At 41.6% G+C, this 17,617-nt stretch overlaps 1 protein-coding gene across 7 annotated transcripts in view; it reads left to right on the top strand.

The window, feature by feature from the left end:
• The window catches only part of CRACD (capping protein inhibiting regulator of actin dynamics), a 284,595-nt gene that overhangs the window by 128,092 nt on the left and 138,886 nt on the right, over nt 1-17,617 (top strand). For all 7 annotated transcript variants that reach the window (XM_054484706.2, XM_063664543.1, XM_054484712.2 and 4 more), the window contains one exon: nt 7,682-7,828. The gene's annotated coding sequence lies outside the window, so the exon portion shown is untranslated. The remainder of the gene's footprint in view (nt 1-7,681; nt 7,829-17,617) is intronic.

Here is a 17,617-nt window from a genome sequence, read left to right as displayed (position 1 = left end):
AAGTATGGACAATTTGCACTGAAGTTTCACAACAAAAGAAGGAAGATAAGTAATAATGAATAGTGGTAAGCTTACAGACTACCAACATTGTAGCTTAGCTAAGAAATGTTCCCTGTGCAGACAAATAGTAGAAAATTATAAGATCTAGGGGTGGTGGTGGGGAATTTCAACCATATGCCTGCCTCCGTCCTGTGGGTAAGGCACCTGTGAAGATGTTTCCATGTGCTCATGGTTTCAGATTTTCCACCTTTACAGCTCCAAACACACAGCTTTAAGGAGGTCTGTTGAACCTGCATATTCCCAGAAGTTCTGTTGGGGAAGAGGCTGGGGAAGGCAGGAGATGGAGGAACAGAATTTCTGTACTCCTGCTGGTGTGTGGAGGTATCTTTTGAGGGTTTTTTTTTTTCAACTTTACAGTATAACTTTAAATCTAGCCAAGGCTGGAAATGGGTCTCTTGTCCCAAAATTCAGATCATTCCTGCAGTACCGTTCTGTTAGGTGGGGAGTCGCAGAGGAATAAAAGGAAGATAGTATCACTATTTAGGTCCCACTGTCCACTAAACCCGCTCCTTTTGCCAATTGCTATTGAGAATGGGCTGAGAAGACACTGCTCAAAGTGACCACATTGTATTTGCCTGAAAAACTGAAGCCATCTTGATGGGAACCTAATTCTGCCTGGCGGGAAACAGCAAGCAGCACAGTTACCGCTGCTGGGCAGAAATCTTCTGAGTAATTCAGCTGTATTTTCTCTGTTACAATCTGTTCTCAAGTGCCAGGTCACAGGCATCATGACTTGCAGAAGTAAACGAATCTTGGAGATGTGGTTCTAACACCCAGCCTTTCTTTTTTTGAGACAAGAGTTTCGCTCTTGTTGCCCAGGCTGCTGTGCAATGGTGTGATCTCGGCTCACCGCAACCCCTGCCTCCCGGATTCAAGCAACTCTCCTGCCTCAGCCTCCTGAGTAGCTGGGATAACAGGCATGTGCCACCACGCCCAGCTAATTTTTTTTTTTGAGACAGCGTGTTGCTCTGTCAACAGGCTGGAGTGCAGTGGCGTGATCTCGGCTCACTGCAACCTCCGCCTCCTGGGTTCAGGCGATTCTCTTGCCTCAGCCTCCTGAGCAGCTGGGACTACAGGTGCATGCCACCATGCCCAGCTAATTTTTGTATTTTTAGTAGAGACGGGGTTTCACCATGTTGGCCAGGATGGTCTCGCTCTCCTGACCTCATGATCTGCCCGCCTCAGCCTCCCAAAGTGCTGGGATTACGGGCATGAGCCACTGTGCCCGGCCTAATTTTGTATTTTTAGTAGACACGAGGTTTCTCCATGTTGGTCAGGCTGGTCTCGAACTCTCGACCTCAGGTGATCCGCCCGCCTCGGCCTCCCAAAGTGTTGGGATTACAGGCGTGAGCCACCACGCCCGGCCAACACCCAGCCTTTCTGACTGTTAGATTGAAAATTTGAAATGCAGGCAACTTTCTCTTAGCACTTGTTTTTTAGGGTGACCCCACAGATCGCAGGAGCTGTGAAACATCCTGTACACAACCATAGCAAATGGAAAAAGTCAAAGAAGTTTACCTTTGAGTATACATGCTCTGAGTTCACTGAGGATCACATTGCTCTTCCTTCTCCTTCAAAACATACATTGCCTCATTCTTGCTGATTTTGTTCCTGTATTTGAAAAAGTGCCCAGATACATTCATTCTTGAATGACAAATTGTTAACATTTCAGGTGTTCTGTAAAGTTATCCCTGAGGATATGAGAAAGGAAATGAATAGAGATGGGTGTTGAACTCCAAATATGAGTGTTCAACAGAACAAGTTGTAAATTGCTTTCTCATCAGCAAATGGGTTTCCATGAAGCTACTTCATTTTAGATGACACCTAGCTATATTAAATATGTTTAGAGTTTCATCAAGCCTATTTTGTCTAAATGAGAAGAAACTGAAGAAAGGAAAACCAGATTTCAGACTTGAAACCATACATAGACATACAGTCAAAGCTTATTATTTATGGATTCTATATTTGTCAATTTGCCCACGTGTTAAAATTTATTTGTAATAATTGGTAAAAATTTATTTGCTTTCACTTCTTTTGCATGTATGCCCAGAAGTGGAATTGCTAGATAACATGGTCATTTTATTTTAAATGTTTTTAGAGACACCATACTGTTTTTTGTGTCCACTGTACGTTTTACATTCCTACCAACAGAGTACAAAAAGGGCTTCAATTTTTCTGCATCCTCACCAACACTTGTTATTTTCTGTATCTTTGATAATGGCTATCCTAGTGGGTGTGAGGTGGCATCTCATCGTACTTTTGATTTGTATTTCCCTAATGATTAGTGACGTTGAGCAACTTGTCATGCACTAATTTGGAATTGATGTATCTTCTTTGGAGAAATATTTATGCAAATCCTTTGTCCATTAAATAAATTGGGTTGTTTGTTACTGAGTTGTAGGAGTCACACTAGAATGGTTCAAACTGAAGTCTGGCAACACCATTTTTTTTAAAAGCATGCTTCTTTTTTTGATTTTTAAATTTTTAATGGATACATAATAGTTGCACATATTTATGGGGTACATGGGATATTTTGATACAAGCATATAATGTGTAATGATTGAATCAGGGTAACTGGCACATCCATCACTGCAGACCTTTATCAGTTCTTTGTGTTGGGAGCATTTCAAATCCTGTCCTCCAGCTATTTTGATATATACAGTAAATATTGTTAACTAAGTTGCCCTATTATGCTCCTGGACACTTATTCTATCTAACTGTATTTTTCTACCCATTAATCAACTCCTTGTCATCCCCCTCTCCCTGCTTCCCTTCTTTGCCTCTGGTAACTATCATTCTACTTTCTAGGAACATGAAATCAATTTTTTAAATCCCACATATAAGTGAGAATGTGACATTTGCCTCTCTGTTTCTGGCATATTTCACTTAACCTAATGTCTAGTTCCATCCATGTTGCTGCAAATGACAGGATTTCATTTTTTATGGCTAAATAATATTCCATTGTGTGTATATAACACATATTCTTTATGCATTCATCTGTTGATGGACACTTAGGTTAATTCTGTATCTTGGCTATTGTGTGAATAGTGCTTCAATAAACATGGGAGTACAGTGTATTAGTCTGTTTTCACACTGATATAAAGAACTACCTGAGACTAGGTAATTTATGAAGAAAAGAGGTTTAATAGACTCACAGTTCCACAGGCTTAACAGGAAGCATGATTGGGAGGCCTCAAAAAATTTACAATCATGACAGAAGGTGAAGGGGAGGCAAGCCATGTCTTACATGGTGGCAGGAGAGAAAGAGTGAGGTGGGAAAGTGCCACACTTTTAAACTATCAGATCTTGTGAGAATTCACTCACTGTCATGAGAATAGCATGGGGGAAATCCATCCCCATGATCTAGTCACCTCTCACCACGCCCTTCCCCTGACAGGTGGGGATTACAATTTAACATGAGATTTGGGTAGGGACACAGAGCCAAACCATAACATACAGATATCTGTTTGATACACTGATGTTATTTTGGATATATTAACATATGCAGCAGTGAGATTGCTGGATCATAAAGTAGTTCTCTTCTTAGTTTTTTGAGGAACCTCCATACTGTTGTCCATAGTGCTTGTACTAATTTACATTCCCACCAACAATGTACAAACATTCTCCTTTCTCTGCATCCTTGCCAGCATATGTTACTTCCTATCTTTTTGTTAATAGCAATTTTAACTGGTGTGAGATAATATCTTATCGTGGTTTTTGATTTTCATTTCCCTAATGATTAATTATATTGAGCATTTTTTCATATACCTACTTGCCACTTGGATGTCTTTTGCCATTTTAGTTGTTTTTTTAGCAGAAGTTCTGTTTTTTAATTTTTTTTTAATTTTTTAAATTTTTGTGGGCATGTAGTTATGAATTACATGAGATATTTTGCTTCAGGCATGCAATACATAATAATCACATCAGGGTACACACACAGGGTATCCTCTTTTGCCATTTTTAAATCAAATTATTTGTTTTTAGCTGTTAAGTTGTTAGAGTTCTTTATATATTCTGGTTATTAATCCCTCGTCAGATGGATAGTTTGCAAATGTTTTCTCACATTCTGTTGGTTGTCTCTTTGTTTGTTGTTTTCCTCGCTATGCAGAAGCTTTTTAGCTCGATGTAATCCCAATTGTTAATTTTTGCTTTGGTTGCCTGTGCCTTTGAGGTCTTACTCAATAACTTTGTCCAGGCCAATGTCCTAAAGCATTTCCCCAATGTTTTCTTGTAGTAGTTTCATAGATTCAGGTCTTACATTTAATCTTTAATTCATTTTTATTTAATGTTTGTATATGGTGAGATATAGAGGTCTGGTTTTAGTCTGTATATGGATATCCAGTTTTCCCAGCATCATTTATTGAAGAGATTGTTTTCTCCCCAATGTGTGTTCTTGGTGCCTTTGTGGAAAATTATTTGGTTATAAAAGTGTGAATTCATTTCTGGGTTGTCTATTCTGTTCCATTGGTCTATGTGTCTATTTTTAAACCAGTACCATGCTGTTTTACATATTATAGCTTTGTAGTATATTTTGAAATAAGGTAGTGTGATGACTCCAGCTTTGTTCCTTTTGCTTAGTTTTCTTTAGCCATTCAGGGTCTTTTGTGGTTCCATGCAAATTTTAGCATTGCATTTTCTATTTCTCTGAAGAATGTCATTGGCATTTTGATAGGGATTTCATTGAATCTATAGATCACGTTAAGTAGTATGGGCATTTAACAATATTAATTCTTTCAAACTATGAGCATGGAATATCCTTCCAATTTCTTTTTTTTTTTTTTTTTTTTTTTGAGATGGAGACTCACTCTGTCACCCAGACTGGAGTGCAGTGGCGGAATCTCTGCTGACTGCAAGCTCCACCTCCCAGGTTCACTCCATTCTCCTGCCTCAGCCTCCCGAGTAGCTGGGACTACAGGCACCCACTACCACGCCCAGCTAATTTTTTTGTTTTTGTATTTTTAGTAGAGATGGGGTTTCACTGTGTTAGCCAGGATGGTCTCGATCTCCTGACCTTGTGATCCACCCACCTCGGCCTCCCAAAGTGATGGTATTACAGGCATGAGCCACTGAGCCTGGTGCAATTTCTTTCATCAGTGTTTTACAGTTTTCATTGTAGAGAGCTTTTAATTCTTTGGTTAAATTTATTCCTAGGTATTCTTTTTGTAGGTTTTGTAAATGAGATTACTTTCTAGATTTCTTTTCCAGATTGTTAACTGTTGGCATATAGAAATACTACTGATTTTTGTATGTTAATTTTGTATTCTGCAACCTCACTGAATTTATGAGTTCTAACAGTTTTTTTTAGAGCCTTTAGGTTTTTCTAAATGTAAGATAATGTCATCTGCAAACAAGTACAATTTGACTTCTTTCTTTGCAATTTGGATGCCCTTTATTTCCTTTTCTTGTCTAATTGCTCTATCTAGGACATCCAGTACTATGTTGAGTAAAAGTGGTGAAACTGGGCATCCCTGTCTTGTTCTAGAGCTTAGAGGAAAGGCTTTCAATTTCCCCTGTTCATTGTGATGCTATCTTTTGGTTTGGGTTTGTCATACACGGCCTTTATTGTCTTGAGGTATGTTCCTTTTATATCCAGTTTCTTGAGGATTTTTATCATAAAGCAATGTTGAATTTCATTGAATGCTTTTTAGGAGGCATCTATTAAAATCATCATATGGTTTTTGTCTTTTATTCTGTTAATGTGATGTGTTGATTTGTGTGTGTTGAACCATTTTTGCATTCCTGGGGTGAATCCCACCTGATCATGGTAAATGATTTCAATGTGATGTTGACTGTGGTTTGATGGTATTTTGTTGAGGATTTTTGCATCTTTTTTATGTCTTTGGTTTTGGTATGAGGGTAATGATGCCCTTGTAAAATAAGTGTGGAAGTATTCCCTTCTTTCCAATTTGTTGGAACAGTTTGAGTAGAATTGGTATTAGTTTTTCTTTAAATGCTTGGTAGAATTCAGCAGTGAAGCCATCAGGTTCTGGGCTTTCCCTAATGAGAGACTTTTTATTGCTACTTCAATCTTGTTACTTTTTATTTGTCTGTTCAGATTCTCTATTTGTTCAGTCTTGGTAGGTTGCATGGATGTAGGAGGGTAACCATTTCATCTAGGTTTTCCAATTTATTGTTGTACAATTGTTCATAATAGTCTCTAATGAGCCTTTTTATTTCCATGGTACCAGTTGTAATGCCTTCTTTTCTGTCTCTGATTTTATTTGAGTCTTCTCTCTTTGTTTCTTAGCTTAGGTAAAGGTTTGTCAAATTTTTTTATCCTTTAAAAAAAGCCAACTTTTTATTTCATTAATCTTTGGTGGTTTATTGTTTCAATGTTATTTGTTTATGCTCCGATCTTTATTATTTCTCTCCATCTACTAATTTTGGGTTTGGTTTGTTCTTGCATTTCTAGTTCTCTAAGGTGCCAATGCCAAATGTTGATGAGACTGTGTAAACTAGAACTCTCATGTATTACTGATGGGAGTGCAAAATGATACAACCACTTCTGAAAAATGTTTCACAGTTTCTTACAAAGTTAAACCGAGGCAGAATGTTGAGCTCATTTCTTTGCATTTCCCTTCTCTCTGGGATCTCCTCAGCCTGTAAGTTGGACAAAAGGTCCATTCACTTTATGTTCCTCTAAATAGCCACTTTCTGCTAGGTTTCACAGTAGTTTCGCCCCATGCCTCCTAAAAAACCAGTAGGTGTCTCAAAAGGAAAAGTGGTACAAAATGTCTGACTTGCCTCAATTTTATTTCCCTTCTGCCTTAAGATCGTGGCCTCTCATGTCCTGGCTGTCTTGGTAGTCCTCCAAAGCCTTTAAACAGATTTTAAAAATAACTTTTGTCCAACTGTTGTAGTTGTATTCAATGAGAAATTGGCCTGCTAGAAGCTAGTCCCTCAGAGCCAGAACTGAGAATTCTTCTCTAAGCCCATACAAGCCAACCCCCATCAGGGCTTGACACCCTTGTCCATCCTGGGATTTGCAGTGACTTCGTCCTGTATTGTTGCCCCAGAATGTTGTCTTATTTCACAGAGCTTTGCAAAGGGCCCGTGTTAATCTGAGGTTGTTTCTTGGACATTTTCTACCTCCATTCCAGCTAAAATCTACATTAGTTACATCCTGGTTTTCATTCGGGCAGCGTTAGAAGGGATTGTGCACTCTCTACCCACAGGAAGCTCAGTAACCTAGTTAACTCTGTGATTTGTATTAGAGTAAAAAGGTGCCTTCACTAGGAAATAACCTAATGATTACTGCCTTCACGTCTGCTAAATTGGATTTGTGTCTTCTAGCTTCTTGAATTTTAGTTAAACTACATGAAGAATATATGTGGAATCCTATGTGTAAGCATATGGAAGTCTCAGTATTCAGGGATGTGATTCTTTTAGTCCTCTCAAAAGGGGGAAAGTTAATAATAAATGCTTTTAAAGCTCTATAGTAAATTTTGGCTAAACAGTGCAAATCGAATATTAGTAAACCTAATTGGAAGCCTCGTGGAGGGGGAAGAAACCTCTTTTGTTCTAACTTCTGCCAAGTATTGGAAAAGAGATTCATTTTAAAGGCTCCCCAAGAGAGGATTGAAGACATAAAGTTCTTGATGTTTTGTTTTTTTCTCAACAGCTTTCAAGAGCAGTGATTCCCAGGCTTTCTCGGCAATGTAACCCATTTCCTGACATTTACGGCTGAAGGTGAAGTTTCCCTTTTGCAAGGAGAAAATTTTGGTGGAGAATTATCCAACAAGAAAAGGACCTGTGGCTATTAAGATAGGTAAGTCTTTTACGTAGAGTATGGAGAGGGAAGTAGCTTATGGAAAAAATGCTAAGGAATGTTTCATTTGTTGTAAGTGGGATTCTAGGAATAGTATGTATTTCACTGAATATCAGGACAAGTGATCCTTGTCATCAGTGATCTTCTAATCCTAGATTGCATTCCCAACTCTTCTACTTACCAGCTGAGTCAACTTGGACAAGTGACTTAAATTCTCTGAACCCCAGTTATTTCATCTATAAAAGAAAGTTTCATGGGAAAAGGTTTTGTAAATAGGAGAGGACATGTAATACAAAAATGTGGTTATCACCCAGGTGCGGTGGCTCACACCTGTAATCCCAGCACTTTAGGAGGCGGAGGTGGGCGGATCACTTGAGGTCAGGAGTTCGAGACCAGCCTGGCTGACATGCTGAAACCCATCTCTACTAAAAATACAAAAGTCAATCAGGTGTAGTGGTGGGTACCTGTAGTCCCAGCTACTCAGGAGGCTGAGGCAGGAGAATCGCTTGAACTTAGGAGGCAGAAGTTGCAGTGAGCCAAGATTGCGCCACTGCACTCCAGCCTGGGCAACAGAGCGAGACTCTGTCTCAAAAAAAAAAAAAAAAAAAAGGTTATCATTGTTCACTGTTTTCTTGCTATTAGAAAATTCAATGGAAATAGTGGCCTTGAGTCTTATGGTGCTTTTGAGCCATAGAGCTTGGTCCTGTGAGTTTGGGGAACTTTGTCTTCTGAGTGCTGGGAGTGGGAGGCATTCCTCATCTGCCTCCCCTGTAAAAATAACATCACGTCAGCCGGGCACGTTGGCTCACGTCTGTAATCCCAGCACTTTGGGAGGCCAAGGTGGGTGAATCACGAGGTCAGGAGTTCAAGACCAGCCTGGCCAACACGGTGAAACCCCATCTCTACTAAAAATACAAAAACAGCTGGGTGTGGTGGCGGGCGCCTATAATGCCAGCTACTCGGGAGGCTGAGGTAGGAGAATCGCTTGAACCCAAGAGGGAGAGGTTGCAGTGAGCCGAGATCTCGCCACTGCACTCCAGCCTGGGTGACAGTGCAAGACTCCATCTCAGAATAAATAAATAAATAAATAGCATCATATCATTCTTTTGGCTGCAGATATCTGCCACTTACTTTTTGTAAGTTGTGGGAAGGGATGGAAGTTAAATATGAGATCAAAGGAAATAAAATAACAACTACCTATCAACAGTGACCTATTACGATAACTACCTATTAATAAAAACTACTCATTAGTTGTCTTAGTTGCTATGATAAGCATTGTATTGCATATTTGGTTACTTTATTTCATTAAATTCACATACCAGGCTTTGTAAGATGAATGTTACCTCTACCATGAGATTTCTCCTAGATTGACAGCACCCCTTAGGGAGTCACTTAAAGAAGATAAAAGTCAGTCTGATTTCTTGTAATTTGAGAGGTTTTATTAGGTGGTGGGAGTTTGAAGCTTTTAATTTTTGTCTATTTTTTTTTACAATGAACACATACGGCTTCTGTAATAATTAAAGTGGTCATTTGAAAATGAATGATGGATTTTTAGAAAATTTTTTCTTAAGCACCTACAGTGAACTATATTTTTGATGTTTGTTCACATCAGTGCATGGAGCTTAATGTTCTAGCATGGATGGAGATGATAAATAATGCATATAATAAACATTACTAGGATATTAGAATCCACTGAGAACACGGAGAAAAGAAAAAGTAAAGTAGAGCAAGAGAGGTTGCTTAGTGGGGTGGGAGTGCAAATTGCAGAAGGGGCCTCATTGAGGAAAGGCAGGAAGTCAGGAGTTGGCCCTGGGCCTGTTCCAGGTAGAGGAAGCAGTGGGTGCAAAGGCCCTAAGGAGGGAATGCAGCTTGGGTGTTCCAGCCACAGCCAGGAGCCAGTGCTGGAGCAGAGTGAGTGGGAGGGTCAGATCCACAGGAAATGATGACACTTCTTGGTTTAGATGCGTAAGATAGGTTGCCTTGTTTTCTTCCTGTCTACTTGATTTGTTCTGTTTCCTCTGCAGTTAAAGTACACTTACTCCCTCCACCCAGCACACACACAAAATACATACATTAGGCCTCTAGCACCATATTAATTTGCTAGGACTGCCATAAGAAATTAGGCAAACAGAGCTTAAAACAACAGAAATGTATTGTTTCACAGGTCTGTAGGCTAGAAGTCCAAAATCAAGTTAGGGCCATGCTCCCTGTGAGACACATCAAAGGGAAACCTTCCTTGGCTCTTCCTGGCTTCTGGTGGTTGGTTGTTGGCAATCCTCGGCGTTCCTGGGCTGCAGCTGCATCCCTCCAGTCTCCGCCTGTCATCACCTGGCATTCTCGCTGTGTGTCTGTGTCTGCACATGGCTGTCTTCCCTCTTCTTATAAGGACACCAGATATATTGGACTAAGAACCCACCCTACTTCAATGTGACCTCATCTTAAACTAATTACATCTGCAACAGCCCTACTTCCAAATAAGGTCAAATTCAGTGGCACTGCGGGGTCAGGACTTCAGCTTACTTTTTGGGGGATACAATTCAAACCATTACAGCTACCTTAAATAATAAGTAATAGATATTACTATTCCCATCTTACAAGTAGAGAAACAGGCTCAGAAAACTCAAATAACTTGCCCAAGATCAGAGTCAGTAATCAAAACAGCCAGGTGGGCTTGACACGATGGCTCACACCTGTAATCCCAGCACTTTGGGAGGCTGAGGCAGGCGAATCACTTGAGCCGAAGAATTTGAAACCAGCCTGGGCAACGTGGCAAAATCCTGTCTCTATAAAAATCACAGAAAATTAGCTGTGCGCCTGTGATCCCAGCTACCCAAAAGGCTGAGGTGGGAGGATCACTGGAACCAGGGAGGTTGAAGCTGCAGTGAGCTGAGATTTTACCACTGCACCCCAGCCTGGGTGACAGAGTGACCCAGTTTGTCTCAAAAATGAACAAACAAAAGAAGCAGAACAACAACTCCAAAACACACAACAACAACAAAGAAACAAAAAAAAAAAAACAGCCAGGTCTAGGCCAGGCATGTCCTAGCTATCTGCAGTCCCAGCCACTCGGGAGGCTGAGGTGGCAGGATCGTCAGTGTGATTTCACCATGCTGCTTATGTGCTACTAGGGCCATGATATCAGGCTGGAGCTGACAAGACACTGCCCTGACCCAGGAGTTGCACACATATGACGTTGCACTTCCTGTCCAAATTGCTTAACTCCAAGAGAGCTCACAACTGATGTTCTACCTCAGCTTTCCTATCAGAAGCCATTCCTCCTTCTAGCATGACAGACTTAGGGAATAGATGCTTTTTTCTTCTTTTAGGAAGTTTTCCAGGGAAGTAATACTGTAATTTTAAAAACATATGTAGAACATTTTGTGATGGAATTAAATGATTTTTTCTCATACAACATAGAAAAAAAAGTGTGTGTGTGTGTGTGTGTGTGTGTGTGTGTGTGTGTGTGTGTGTGTGTGTGTGTGTGTATGGCTCCCTGAGTCCATTGGTTTCTTGCAATAGAATTAGGGGATTTTGGCTGGGTGCGGTGGCTCATGCCTGTAATCTCAGTACTTTGGGAGGCCAAGGAGGGCGGATCACCTGAGGTTGAGAGTTCGAGACCAGCCTGATCAACATGGAGAAACCCCGTCTCTACTAAAAATACAAAAATTAGCTGGGCGTGGTGGCGCATGCCCGTAATCCCAGCTACGTGGGAGGCTGAGGCAGGAGAATCGCTTGAACCTGGGAAGCGGAGCTTGCAGTGAGCCAAGATTGCACCGTTGCACTCCAGCCTGGGCTACAAGAGTGAAACTCCGTCTCAAAAAATAAAATAAAATAAAAAGAATTAGGGGATTTTGAAAGCCTTGAATATATTTTGGCTTTTCATTATGTTTAAAGATTCCCTCTAAACATGCAGCCGTCTAGCCATTTGTGTTCCTTGGCCTGCAGCCGCATCACTGCAGTCAACTCTAGAGCCTTATTTTAGGCATGGTCTTGAGGACTGCACCCGAGAAAAGGAAGGCTACACCAAAACAGAGCTGAGCACTTTCCTATGCCTGCACAGGCATATGGTATAGAGGGACATCCTGGGTTAGGCTGAAGGAGGAAGAAGCGACGGAGGAAGAATGCTAGAGAAACGTCTAAATCCTGGTCAAGGAAAGCAGGTGCTCAAAGCTAAGTGTTGTGTTAAGTCTGGGAGGTGAGACAAAGCCACAGTAGGAGAACCATACCTGACCTCAAACCGGGAAGATTCCAGGTTTATCACGAACTAGAGCATGAGGCAAGGTGAGTGGTTCGGAGGTTGGTTGGGGAGGGCTTTGGGGGCCTGTTTGTCCATGGCTCTGACTGTGCCATGCGGGAGTGAAAGGGGAAGGTGTCATGTGAGCCTGGGCAGCCCACATCTGCTTTTCCTCAGTTTTCATTCAGCCATGTTTTTGTTTACATAGCCTTGTAGTTTCCTTTCAAGGTCCTTTTTTTAACCTCTGTTCTAAATGTGTTTTTATTCCCTCTAAGCTTTTGTGCTTCTCTTTGCATTTAACAGCAGATTGCTTTGGATCTTCATCTTAGTATAAAGAAGGGGAAAAAAAGCTGCCTCTCATCTAAAGATCCTCCTGCTCTCTGTTAACATTTCTTTCTTTTTTATTCCCCCAAGACAGAGTCTCGCTCTGTCGCCCAGGCTGGAGTGCAGTGGCGCGATCTCAGCTCACTGCAACCCCCGCCTCCCAGGTTCAAGTGATTCTTGTGCCTCAGCCTCCCGAGTAGCTGGGACTACAGGCATGTGCCACCATGCCCAGTTAATTTTTGTACTTTTAGTAGAGGTGGGGTTTCCCCATGTTGGCCAGATTGGTCTCAAATTCCTGGCCTCAGGTGATCCACCCACCTCAGCCTCCCAAAGCGCTAGGTTTTTAGGCGTGAGCCACCACGCCTGGCCAACATTTATTTTCTTTGTCCTGGAAGTGTGTGGAAATAGCAAGGTCATCATATTCTAGTGAATTAAAACGACCCTTAGTCTTTGTCTGATGTCACCGCCACCAGATGCCACTCCCTGGGACATACCTCCATCACACAGGTCTGGCTAGGGTTCTAGAGTCTAGTTAACACAGGTCTCCTCAATTGCCTTTTGGTTATCTAGCTGGCACTTCGTAGCTGCAGATAAATAGTTGCTGCTCTTGCTACTCCTGCAGCTGTTGATTGTGAAGTTAGACTACATGGGCCAGGCAAATCTGGGGTCATTGGTTTGAATTACTTCTCCGCTACCAACATTCGGGTAAGTACTCGGCTTTTCACAGGAAAGCCCCAAAGATGACTGATACTAGAATTTAAAGACTTATTTAATCCCTCTTATCACTATGGAATGGAAGCAAGATCCTCCTTTTTCCCCAATAGTGGTAGATTGTTGAGCAATGAGAAATAATTAGTTCTTTAATTATAACACTTTTAAAAATATTCAGGTGAAATTCACATAGCATGAAATTAAACATTTTAAAGTGAACAATTCAGTGGAATTTAGTTTATTTATTTATTTATTTTTTATTTTTTGAGACGGAGTCTTGCTCAGTTGCCCAGGTTGGAGTGCAGTGGCGCGATCGCGGCTCACTGGAAGCTCCACCTTCTGGGTTCACGCCATTCTCCTGCCTCAGCCTCCCAAGTAGCTGGGACCACAGGCGCCCGCCACCACGCCCAGCTAATTTTTTTGTATTTTTAGTAGAGACGGGGTTTCACTGTGTTAGCCAGGATAGTCTCGATCTCCTGACCTCGTGGTCCGCCCGCCTCGGCCTCCCAAAGTGCTGGGATTACAGGCGTGAGCCAGTGCACCCGGCCTTCAGTGGCATTTAGTATATTCAGACAGTTTTGCAACCATCACCTCTGTCTCTTTCCAAAACATTTTCATCACCCCAAAATAAAACACTGTACCCATTAAGCAGTTACTCCCCATTTCCCCCTCCCCTCAGCCACTGGCAACCACCAATCTTTCTGTCTCTATGAATTTACCTTTTCTAGATATTTTATATAAATGAAATTGTACGGTCTGTGATGTTTTTTGACTGGTAAAATGCTTAATTGTTATTACCAATCATTTATTTTTTCAATCTTCTCCTGTCATTTTGCTGGGAGAGCTGGGGTGCTATGGGAATATTATCTTTCTAATTAGGACCTCCAAAAAGAAAACCCCTTCAGAACACCTGCTTCGCTTTAGTTGCTGGTGGACTTCTCTTCATGAGACAGATAGCAGTTTAGAATTTAGTTACTTAATCTGCAAGGATATGAAGAATTTGACTTCACCTTATTTCACTTCCACCGTGGGGCTCAATCCCCTTGGGCACCCTGTCTCCCCACCCCTGACTTATGTCATTGTTCTAGTGGTCTGAACTCCAGTTTATCCCATCATCCAGATGAACTTGTAATTGATATTTTGGCATTGGGATAGCTGGAGATTATATTGCTAGCCTAGGCAACAAAGCAGTCTCTCCCAAGGGAGTTAAATGATACTAGCCGTTGAAGATGAAAATTTGAGGAATACTTTACACTGTCATCTCTTGGGGAGGCTGATCACACCCATCCCTCCTTTCTTCTGTCCTTGGTGAAATAGAGGCTGCTCCGGGAGGGCTCTGGGATACAGACAGCAGAGGCTTGAAATGAGATTCCTCTCTCCATCTGCCAGACGTAACCCAAGATGAATTGCACAGATGAAGCTGGCAGAGAAATGGGAAACTGGATGGCAAATGAGGTTCTGAGGGAACCAAAATTCTAGTTAAATCCTTTTGTGATGGTAGAAGAGCTCTTGGTCTAATAACACAGAACTTAAGAATTAGGTTGCTGTAGTGCTAGTGGTTCAGCAAATGCAACCTGTCTGCAAGTCTCTTTCCTGTAGACTTCCTGGGAGTGTAGTGTTGATGAATAGGTGCCATGGGACCACAGTTAAACACAGGACAAATGATGACTTGTCTCCATCAAATGTGATTATTGTATACTGTACTATATGCTAGGGAGGACTGAATCATCAACTCTGTGCTCTAAGATATCTCTTCCAGGAGCTTGAAAACACCAACTTTAGAGTAACTAGTTTGACAAGCAATAGCAGAGAGATGGGGATGGGGTAGGGGCATTTTGTTGATTCCTTTCCTCTTCCCTCCCTCCATTAACATGCATGGAACTTTTTACATGCCAGACATAGTGCTGAGGGGTGAGGATATGAAGTAAGCATACTGTTCAGGAGTTCATGGTCACTTCCTCCTTCCTGTCACCTCTCTGCTGCCTCAGGTTCTCCTGCTCTTAACAGAGAACTGTAAGTAGTTGTATCTTGTCTGTCCTCCATGATAGGAAGTAGCTTCTAAAAGCCAGGGGGCCAGGCACGGTGGCCCATGCTTGTAATCCCAGCACTTTGGGAGGCCGTGGCAGGAAGATTGTATGAGCCCAGGAGTTCAAGACTAGCCTGAGCAATATAGTGAGACCTCACCTCTAAGCACAAATTTTTAGAAAATTAGCCAGGTATGATGGCGCACCCCTATGGTTCCAGCTACTCACAGGGAGACTGAAGTGGGAGGATGGCTTGAGCTTAGAGGGTTGAGCCTGCAGTGAGCCATGATCATGCCACTGCACTCCAGCCTGGGCAACAGAGCAAGACCCCATCCAAGAAAAAAAAAAACAACAACCAGAGCCTTTGAATTTGCCATTGAACCTTTGAATCTAGCATTGCCCTAGCAAATACTTAGGGCATTGCAATGGGAATTGAACTTTATCAAATTGAATTCAGATATGTAAACAGATAACCGGGTGAAGTGTGATTAGTGATATTTGAGAGAGTTTTGCACAGAGTGCTGGGGAACACAAAGGGCAGCATAAACAACTGCCACAGGGAGCCTGCGGGCCTCCCAGAGGTGTCATTCGAGCTGTCTTGAAAGATGAGAAGGTGTTTGCCAGACACTCGAGGGGGGCACACAATCTCCACAGGTCACATTTATGTGAGCATGTTTCTTAAGAGAGGCCCTTGGATCCTCTAAATCCTGTCCTTTCTTTCATTTATGTAACTTTAGAAAAATGAATGCTTGATTTACCAGCAGCTTTGGATCAAGCCTACAGACAGTACAGGCTTCTCTTCCAGCAGACCATCATCTTAGTACTTCTAGGGGATAAAGCCAAAAAATACCCCAAACCAACCAACCAAACAAACAACAAAAAAAAGCTGTTGAATTTATTACCCCTACAATGTCCATTTTAATCTTCTTTTTCCTTATTAAAATAAATAAATTTTTTTTCTTCTAAATTGGCCCAAGTGAAGCCAATATTTCATTCCCATGATCCTTTCATCATTTCAACAGACGCACACTGAATGCCTCCCACAGATAAGGCACTGCTCCGGACTCTAGGCTCACAAAGAACAAACAGCAAGACAGTTTCTGCTCCCACAGAGACCAAAAATTGACACCAAACAGAAAGCTAAAGTCAGCATGGAAAATGTCCTCCACTACCGTTTACTGTTAAAGCATAATCTATTGTTTACATAAATCCACACGGATGAAGTATTAAGCTTCTTGAAATAAATGACTAATTCTGAACTGCAGTTCAGAGGTCCAAGGAGCGATGAAGAAGGCTATCCTATGACTGGAAGATTTACCAGGAAAAGGAAAAAGCATCCTTAGTCTAAACTTCACGGGGCACATATTTTAAGAAGCCTCAGAAAGTTCATTCCATGCAGAAAAACATCCCCCAAAAGGAGCATTTAAAACAGAACTTAAATTTTATGTTAAGGACTTGGATATGTATATGTATTTTCAAAAATCTGTATCATTTTATTTTCATTTCTTTGTGGTAAATTTTGATGTTTTACTATTGTAGAACTGGAACCCCAATTTCTAATAATTCTTTTTATTGGTCTAATAACATAGAACTTAACAATTGGGACATAGTTTACCAAGGCTTGACATGCTTGGCCCATCTAGGAACTACTTAGTGCTTGAATTGGGGAGGGCCCGTGATAGATGAGATTGCTCACCCTGTTGCTACCAATTCCGAATGCCCATATTCTCTTCTCCATCTCTTCTGGTCAGTAGCTTAGCTGTCCTTAAAGGATAAATTCAACACCAACCCAGTTTATTCTCTGATACCTCCCGTTCCTGGAAGTGAGTGTTTTATTTTTTCCCTCCAGACTCCTACAGCAGCTCATTTATATCTGTCTAGCCTCTCTCTCTCTCTCTCACACACACACACACACACGCGCGCACACACACACACACACACGACACACAGAGAGAGAGAGGGGTTAACATTTTCCACCTGGCTTATAATTTTTGGTAAATATGTCATATCCCCTACTAAGTGACCACCTCCTTGGAGTCAGTGCTATTTTCCTTCATTGCTTTATATCTCATTTCCTCCACCCTCATTCGAATACCTATCTCAATATTAAACCATAATGGGCTGGGTGCGGTAGCTCACGCCTGTAATCCCAGTACTTCAGGAGGCGGAAGCGGGTGGATCACTTAAGGATGTGCATCACTTAAGGAGTTTGAGACCAGCCTTACCAACGTGGTGAAACCCCATGTCTACTAAAAATATAAAAATTAGCCAGGTGTGTGGCATGCATCTGTAGTCCCAGCTACTCAGGAGGCTGAGGGATGAGAATTGCTTGAACCTGGGAGGGAGAGGTTGCAGTGAGCCAAGATAATGCCATTACACTCTAACCTAGACAATGGGAGTAAGACACTGTCTCAAAAAAAACAAAAACAAAAACCATATTGTACACTCAGCTGTGATTCAGTGACTTCAGTGATTGGGATTTCAGCCTAGATAAAT

The sequence above is a fragment of the Pongo pygmaeus genome, chromosome 3 (genome assembly GCF_028885625.2).
Source record: "Pongo pygmaeus isolate AG05252 chromosome 3, NHGRI_mPonPyg2-v2.0_pri, whole genome shotgun sequence".
Classification (NCBI taxonomy): domain Eukaryota; kingdom Metazoa; phylum Chordata; class Mammalia; order Primates; family Hominidae; genus Pongo; species Pongo pygmaeus.
The sequence above is the reverse complement of the archived record's forward strand: the minus strand, read 5'-3'. Positions and strand labels throughout refer to the sequence as shown.